This window comes from Narcine bancroftii, chromosome 7 (genome assembly GCF_036971445.1).
Source record: "Narcine bancroftii isolate sNarBan1 chromosome 7, sNarBan1.hap1, whole genome shotgun sequence".
NCBI lineage: Eukaryota > Metazoa > Chordata > Chondrichthyes > Torpediniformes > Narcinidae > Narcine > Narcine bancroftii.
The window spans coordinates 2,448,351-2,455,698 of NC_091475.1; the positions used below are offsets into that span (position 1 = coordinate 2,448,351).

Consider the following 7,348-nt stretch of genomic DNA (forward strand, 5'->3'; position numbering starts at 1 on the left):
CAGTCTCCGGGATGCACCACAGATCACAGACTTCCAATCAGAGAAGCACCAAACTAATTTTGGATCCTGTTAACCAGCTTGCCTCAGATCCCATATTTCTAAACCTCTGGACCAGCCTACAATGTGAGATCTTGTTGAACGTCTTTCATCCTGCTTTTAATCTTCTTAGTTAGCTGCTCAAAAACTCAGATTGTGAACCAGGATTTCCCTTATTACAAAACCTTGTTGGCTCTCCCAAATCAGCTGCCACCTTACCAAAAGGTAGAAATATCCTATTCCTCAGGATATTCTTCAGTAATTTCCCTTAAATGACAATTAATTAAGTAAAGGAACAACTAACCTCCAGGAAGCATCTCATTTACCTAACAGGGAAACAGTATGTCTAGAGGGCAAGTTTCTTTCAGGTTATAATCATTAACTGAGCCCGTTGCACTCTAAGTAGCATCCACAGAACCAGATCTTTATTGCTCAGTTTGAAGCGGTGGAAATCGCAGTACATCTCAATTTCTTTACATTCAGATTCTAATGACAGGCAGCTCAGCCTGTCGTCCATTCATCTCAAGGAGAAGCAAATATCTTTTTGCCATCAGATTTCAGATTTATTGTCAGAGTTCATACATCACATACAACCCTGAGATTCTTTTTTCCTGCGGTAGTGCATGGATATTTGGATTTACTTAGTAAATGTAGCACATGAGCTACATAACAAATAGGAGTAGGCCATGTGACTCATCAAGCCTGTTTCACCATTCAATAAGATATTTGCTGATCTGGCTATGGACTTGGCTCCACCTACCTGACTTTTCCCCATAACCCTCAATTCCACTAATTAAATATATTGTATTTAATGATGTAGCCTCTTCTGCTTTTTTGGGCAGAGAATTCCACAGATTTGCTTCTCTCTGGAAAAAACAGTTCCTCCTCAGCTCTTTACTCCCCTGAATGTTGAGTTTATGTTCCCGAGCTCTTGTCTCACCTACCAGCAGAAACACCTTTTCAACGTGTATCTTGTCTATCCCCTTCATAATTTTATCTGTTTCTATAAGATCCCCTCTCATTCTTCTGAATTCCAGCTAGTAATAGTCCTAGATCATAATATAAGAGGATGCTTCTTCACTCAGAGAGTGATGGCTGAGTGGAATCATCTACCGTGAGAAGTAGTTGTGGCAGGGTCAATTCTGTCATTTAAAAGGTTAGATGAGTACATGGATAATAGGGGGTTGGAGGGTTATGGGCAACAGAGTGGATAGGTGGAACTAGTGGCGTTTCACGTAAATCGGTGCGGACTAGAAGGGCCAATATGACCTGTTTCCGTACAGTAAAATGTTATATGGTTAACACCAGTAAATTTGTCAAACATCACCTGCCCTTCTTGATGCTATGTATGCCTGATATAAGAAGCTCTATTTCATCCCCAATAATAAGTTCTTGCATTTCCCTGGCAAGAAATATTAAGTTAACTGGCCTTTTGTTTGCATCCTTTTTAAAATACTGCCATGACATTCACAGTCTTCCAATCCACCAGAATCTAATCAGAACCTGGACAATTTTGGAAAATGAACAGATATTACTTTACAGTCACTTCCACTGTGTCCTTCAGAATGCTAGGATGCATTCCATCTGGTCCAGGGGACTTGTCAACCTTTAGACACTTCAGTTTACTCACCTCCACCTCTTTAATGTTAGTAATTTATGGAGATCCCTGTCTCCCATTGAATCCATACCATTTCTCTTTGGCTCTTTAGACTTGTTATTTACTGTGAAGACAAAATAATTGTTCAAAGCCACAGCTATTTCTGCAGTGTACAATATTAGTTCCCCCTGCTCATCTTTCAAGGGACTTTCGATATCTTTAGTCATCATATTCCATTTTGTACAATTATAAAAATGTTGGCTCTGTTTTTATATTTTGTGCCAAGTTTACTTTTGTAAACTATCTTCGCTTTATTACTTATTAGATTATTGTCGTTGTTCACCCTCTCGGCCGCTCAGACATCCCAGACTCTGATTACGATGTTCAAAGTATTGTTTATTGTGAAGGGTAGATGATTAGACTAATCCTCTTTGGAGATGGTCCAGGCCAAGGAAGTGGGCAGAAGTAATTTTAGGATGTTCCCAGGGTGATTTGGAGATTGGCCACTCTGGTATTTTCGTTGAAAGAATTGGAAAAGGTGCAAAAAAATTGAAAGGCTGAGAAGGGGGTTCCTTGAAGGAGAAATCTTGAATAAGGGAAAGATTTTAATGGATTTGAGGAATTTTTTTTTCTTTTACTGAGAGTACTACAGGATCAGAAGTTTGTTCTTTGAAAAGGCAGTTGAGACAGTAATCGATCCTATTTTAAGTACCTTAAGTGTCATAGTGTAAACTATAATTGATTGAGAGCTAAAAGTGGTACAATTTGTAAATGCACTTTCAGGAAACCATATTATCAGCCCAAGCCTGAAAGGTGTCAAGATCTCATCAAATGCCAGCATGGAAAAATTAAACTGTTCACAATATAATATCCCAATCTGTGAAGATAAAAGAATATTTTATCAAGCAGCTGAAGATCGTACTCCTGAAACCGTGATCTAGGATTATGATTATTCATCAGCCACTGAGACACTTTTATTCTTCCTGAGTATGAAGAGCAGTAACTCATTTCTTACCCCATCTCTTTTCAATCACAATATTGCAAAGAGTAAAGATTTTGTTCCAAATGATGCAATGAACATTTTACATCGTGAAGGCAGATGATGACCAGGTTTCATTTTTTTGCGGAGAAAAAGGCTAACTGGTTTCATCATCATGTTTCCTGAAAGTGCATTTACAAATTATACCACTTTTAGCTCTCAATCAATTATAGTTTACACTATGACACTTAAGGTACTTACAATAGGATCGATTACGGTCTCAACTGCCTTTTCAAAGAACAAACTTCTGATCCTGTAGTACTCTCAGTAAAAGAAAAAAAATTTCCTCAAATCCATTAAAATCTTTCCCTTATTCAAGATTTCTCCTTCAAGGAACCCCCTTCTCAGCCTTTCAAAATTTTATGCACCTTTTCCAATTCTTTCAACGAAAATACCAGAGTGGCCAATCTCCAAATCACCCCGGGAAAACCTAAAATTACTTCTCCTCTCCTCTCCTTGGCCTATCATATTTATTTTAATGTAGTTTCCATAAGTGTATATCCTTCAAGCGTGACCTAATGAGCGTTCTCTGAAAATAATAGACAATAAGAGTAGGCCCTTCGAGCCAGCACCACTCTTCACTGTGATCATGGCTAATCATTCACAATCAGTTCCACATTCCTGGCTTCTCCCCATATCCTTCAACTCTGCTCTCTTTAACAGCTCTATCTAACTCTTAAAAGCATCCAGAGAATTGACCTCCACTGCTTTCTGAGGCAGACTATTCCACAGATCCACAACTCTCTGGGTGAAAAAGTTTTTCCTCAACTCTATTCTAAGTGGCCTATTCATTATTCTTAAACTGTGGCCTCTGGTTCTAGACTCCCACAACATAGGGAACAGGTTTCCTGCCTCTAGCATGTCCATTCCCTTAATAATCATATATGTTTCAATCCGATGCCTTCTCATCCTTTTAAATTTAAGTGTATACAAGTCCAATTGCTCCAATCTTTCAATATATGACAGTCCCATCATCCCAGGAACCAACTCATGAATCCTCACTGCATTCTACAATAGCAAGAATGTCTTTCCTCAAACTTGGAGACCAAAACTGCACACAATACTCCAGGTGTGGTCTCACCAGGGTCCTGTACAACTTCTGTAGTCTTGTGTTTTATTTTTCAACAAAGAAGGAACTTGATGTATTTATGATCAGTGGACCTTCACTTCTTAATACCCTGACATGTAATTATATACTCTCCCACCTCCTGTTACCCACATTGGCAATTTTACTATTGGAAAACTTCTCAAACTCCCTACATTTGAAGTCCAAATCAGCCCTTGCAGAACTCTACTTCAATCAGTACTAAACAGCCTATTGAATATTGCCCATTGCTTCCAGCTGCTGAGCCAATTACCCTGGGGTCAGGTAGGCTTTACGTTTTCTGATCAGTTGACTTTGCAATACCTTGGTAAATTCTTAAGAGTTACATAAAGACTACCACCCCCCGCCCCCCCCCCCCCCCCCCCCCCCCCCCCGACCACCAAGAAATTCAGTCAAATTAGTCTATTGTATTCTTGACCTGCATTTCTGAAAAGAATTTAGATTTTCCTTCAGGCATTTTTGTCTTAGTAATTTTCCCACTCCTGATGTTAGCATTATTCATAGAAATCGACTTGTTGAATGCTACTTAACAACTCCAATGTTCTGTCACCTTTTCTTTCAACATGTCTAGAACTACAAAGCTAATTTCTTCTTGTGCACACATGGAAGAATTTTGGAACTCCACTTATTATTCATGTGATCAACATTAAATAGACTTAGTTCATTAATTCAGTCCTTTACATGAGCACATTCAACAATCACATAGCAGATGATCCAATTGAGGCCACAGTTCCAAATAAAAAATATCAGTATCTTAGGAGAAGAACTCTGAAAGGATGGCAAAGGCAAATATGCACCTTTCAGTCAGTGGAAAGGCTTTGTGTGTCATGAATTCAGCTTCTCATTGCAGTGCCAAAGTCTCCAACATGAACTTGCAGCCTCAAAAATGAAAGGTGCTGCTAAACCTAGTTTGTATTTCTAGCATATTCTTCATTTATTTCAGAATTGTTGCAGCCAGAGTCTCATTGTTTGCATGTTGCCTTCTGGCCATTGCTTGATGCTGATCCCCAGTCAGTAGATAATGGGGAGTTTGGCATTCTGGTTGTTGTTGGATTTAAAGCGAAATGGTCTTTGCCTGGAACTTGCATGATACAGTTCTAAAATATTCCAAGGGGAACATTGCCCATGACACTGAGGGGCGATAGAGAGCCTAGTTGAGCTACAGTTAAATAGAATGGGCTCCTCAACTAAACCGAAAGACCAACAAATGTTCACAGCACACTCTTCTACCTTAATCATCATCTTATAAAAATTTGCAAAATGTACTATGTTATGATGAATATTGACTTCAGTGAAACCAAATGTTCTATGAAGTCTTGATCTGTAGTGCATTAAAAAAAGTAAATTTTCTAAAAATTGGTTATTATACCTTTTTGCCCAAGTAGGTTAACATTTGTCTATGTCACCCTTGAACCAGCTGGGTACAGTTTATCATACTATGAGCACAAAAGTTCATGTTAAGCTAGCATTGGTTACTGCTCTAAAGTGGAGATGCTTTATTTTTTTCCCTGAATCAGCATTGAATGTCTTCATGTAGCATTGCACTGCAGAATGAAACATATTGTAGACATCAGCACCGAAATTTAAATTTGCTAACTTTTGAATGGATATTCGTGAGAGTCCTAGTGTTATGAAGAGACCGTGCATATGGCCACAACCTCACCTTTGACATTCTTTTTAGCTAACTCGTGGGGTGGACAATACCCATTTGCCCTCCTATTGGGAGAGGAGAGAGTGGACAGTCACCATGATCCCATTTTGTGAAAAGCAGTGATCCAGGCAGCTGGACTCTACCTTCGTGATCAACTATGGAGTAATTTCATCTTATAAATAAAATACACCTGGCTACCTAAATAAAGGATTGCTACTCATGGATGTCTTTTGTCCAGGAATCTTCTTCCTCCTGGCCATCCTCTTCTGCTCCTGAGTTTAACTCTAACTAAAGCTCCCTTAAAGCAGAAACATAGCACCCTTTCTCAACTTGAATTTTCCTTCAGAAATTACATAACATTCTACTGCTTGGTTCTCCTCTCACACCTACTCAACAAGCTCTTTAAATAGTGCTAGGTGAGGAAAGGGAGTGGATGACCGCTACTCAGACAAGATTTCCTGTGCACAGTTTAAACATTGTGTATGGGGACCAGGTTTCCTGTATATGGGTCACATATTGTGTCTGTGGACCAGATTTCCTTTGCATTGTTCACACAAAATGTTAGCTGCATTTATTTAGCCCAATATGGTAGGACAATTGTCAAACCTGAAAGACACAAGGATTGATATCACTGACTGGATACGTGGCAACTCAACATATTTTTGGCAAGCATACATTGTACCAGGAAGTTCACAAAAATGAATTCTACACCCGTGAAGGCAACATTGATTCAAACACTAGATCAGAGCTTTATAAGCTTTGATTTAAAAAAATACAGGTTTTGCTAGACTTTAAAAATAAATATTCTATAAAAAGGTTATTTTGTTTGTTCAGATGCTGCACACTTTCAGCTATTTAATAATCTAGGACAGTGGTTCTCAACCTTTTTCTTTCCACTCACATACCACTTTAAGTAATCCCTATGCCATCGGTGCTCTGTGATTAGTAAGGGATTGCTTAAGTTGGTATGTGAGTGGGAAGGGAAGGGTGAGAATCATTTGCTCTAGACCCAATTGTTACTGAAATATTTTGCTTGAGAAAAATTGCCATTGGCCCATTTCCTTTGGAGTTCGTGCACATAACGAGTCAATTAGGTACGATTAAAACAGTGGTTTTCAAACTTTTTCTTTACACCCACATGCCACCTTAACTCCCTTACTAATCACAGATGCCATAGGGAATACTTATGTGGAAAGTGGAAAGAAAAAGGTTAAGAACCAGTGATCTAGTACTATCAATGGTATTTAGTTCCTTCACATTTGCTCTGACTCCTGTTGTCTCCCACTACAAAGGTAGAGCACCTGTTATTTCACCTTCTACCCTTCCCATCTGCACATTCATTCAATGCCACCCGAAGACCCATTTACCCCTTTCAGCATTCCCTCCTGGTTACCAACTCCATCTTCACCAATATCTACTACCTTTCCCACTGCCCATCCTCTTATTCAGTTCTTCTCAATCGTCTCCAAAGGAATTAATGATTTAATTATATTTCTTCCAGTTTAGCACATTTTGTTTACTGCTTATAAACTGTTTGCCTCTATATCAGGGACATGATAATAGTGAGTTTATTGTCATGTACATTGTACAATGTACTTATCTGCCAAAATTTTTACTTGGTGCAGATGAACAGTATACATAATTGAATTAAAAGAGAGACATTTATGTACATTCTGCCTTTTTGTTTATACAAAATGACCTTTTGAACAAATCAAATGTTACCTGAGCAATCTGCACAACATCTCTTCAGTCCCAAATCTTTCAGTTTCATTTCAGCTTTCTGACCTACCCTCTTGCTGACCTTTTCCAACAGGTTCCTAAATGCTAATGGGCCTGAGGAAATCGGCTCTTCATGACAATATTTTGGATTTGATGTTGAATGACCACCTCTTATCTTACATTTCACGATTTTTATTCTTA

The 7,348-nt window shown here is 38.7% G+C and overlaps 1 protein-coding gene across 7 annotated transcripts in view; it reads left to right on the top strand.

The window, feature by feature from the left end:
* cfap91 (cilia and flagella associated protein 91) overlaps positions 1–5,635 on the top strand; it is a 68,927-nt gene extending 63,292 nt beyond the window's left edge. For all 7 annotated transcript variants that reach the window (XM_069888477.1, XM_069888483.1, XM_069888479.1 and 4 more), the window contains one exon: positions 5,459–5,635. The gene's annotated coding sequence lies outside the window, so the exon portion shown is untranslated. The remainder of the gene's footprint in view (positions 1–5,458) is intronic.
* The last annotated feature ends 1,713 nt before the right edge of the window (positions 5,636–7,348 follow it).